Raw genomic sequence first — 1850 nt, forward strand, 5'->3', positions numbered from 1 at the left:
TGGAGTTTCTGTTATCAAGCGGGTATGCTTGTGCGAACTTTGAAAATTTGTCAATGACAGTTAGATTATAAGTACCATTGACGAAGTAAATATCTATGTGGATCACCTCTAAAGGTCCTGGTGGGGCAGGTGGTGATTGCATAGCTGGTTTATGGGGTTGCCTGTCGTATTTAAGTGTAAGGCAAATGTCACAGTCTTTTATTACTTGCGTAATAATATCTTTCATGCGGGGGAAATAAATATCTCTTTTTAGGTGTTGAAAGGTTTCGTCGATACCTCTGTGGTTGTTCTTTAAGTGGTATGTAAGTATTCTTGTTTTTTGGTCTTCCGTTTCGGTTATTTCGGGTAAGAACAGTTTGCAACGGGAGATTTTATATGAGTCGTTCACCGAGAAGTAGTTGTTATACGCTTCCTCTATGAGCAAAAAGATTTGATCTGGGGCAAATATTGCAGTCATTTTGTTTGGTTTAAGAATTGATTGCAAGATGTTAGAAATAGTGTCAAAGGTATATGTAGGTTCTGAAATGACTTGTCTTGTTTTGTACGTAAATGGTGTTGTGATTTGTACTGAAGACTTTTCCCCAATGTGGAACACAATTTGTGTATTGAAATGATTTAATGGTTGTTGGACAACTGGGATTTTTTGTGGGTCTTCGTTTATGTTTAAATTTGGTTCTATTCGACTAAGCGCATCAGCGACCACGTTTTGTTTGCCTTTTTTATACACTACTTCGTAATCGTATGCGGCTAGGGTAGTTTTCCACCGAAGTAGTTTAGGGTTTTGACCATTAAAGCTTTCTAACCAGACTAATGGTTTGTGATCTGTGACTATTTTAAATTTCTGGCCAAAAAGGTATGGCCTAAAATGACTTACTGACCAAATAATAGCTAGCATTTCTTTTTCTATGGTGGAATATCGAACCTCTGTGTCTGATAGCGTTCTACTAGCGAAGGATATGGGTCTGTCGTTGGTATCGGGGCCTTGTGATAGCACTGACCCTATGGCGTAGTTGCTTGCGTCGGTCGTCAACGTGAATGGTTTTGTAAAGTCGGGGAATATAAGTATTGGGTCGTTGCATAATAAATTCTTTGAAATTTCGACTGCTTTCCTAAATTCGTCGTCTATTACTATTGATTTTTTTCCTTTTAATTGTCTTGTTATAGGTTTTGTTATTTTTGCGAAATCTTTGATAAACTTCCTATAGTACCCAAGTAATCCCAAAAATGACTTGATTTCCCTGATGGTTTTGGGGCAGGGAAAGTCTTTAATAGCTTGTATTTTGTTTGGGTTGGGCTTGACTCCCTCCTGAGTAACAATGTGTCCCAAAAAGTCAATTTCTTTCCTTAAGAAGTTACACTTAGCAGGTTGGATTTTTAGATTCGCATTCAGTAGCTTAGAGAAAACAAGTTTAATGTCGCTAATGTGTTTCTGCAGTGAGGGTGAGAATATAATAATGTCGTCTAGGTAAACCAGACAAACATTACCTATAAGGTCTCCTAGAACGTTGTCCATCACACGTTGAAAAGTGGCTGGTGCGTTCTTCAGACCGAAGGGCATTCTTGTGAATTCGTAATGCCCATTTTCGACTGTGAAAGCTGTTTTGTTCGCGTCTTGTGGATTCATCTCAATTTGATGGAATCCACTTGCCAAGTCTATTGTTGTGAAGTATTTTGTTCTACCTATTCGGTCCAGTATGTCTGCTATGTTAGGTATCGGATAACGGTCGGAGATGGTTTTTTCGTTTAATTTTCGAAAATCTATTACCAACCGCCATTTTTCTTTGCCTGTAGTGTCGGCTTTTTTGGGTACGATCCATACGGGTGCACTCCAAGGAGAGTGACTGTTTTTA

Source organism: Drosophila sechellia, unplaced genomic scaffold (genome assembly GCF_004382195.2).
Source record: "Drosophila sechellia strain sech25 unplaced genomic scaffold, ASM438219v1 Y_12, whole genome shotgun sequence".
Classification (NCBI taxonomy): Eukaryota; Metazoa; Arthropoda; class Insecta; order Diptera; family Drosophilidae; genus Drosophila; species Drosophila sechellia.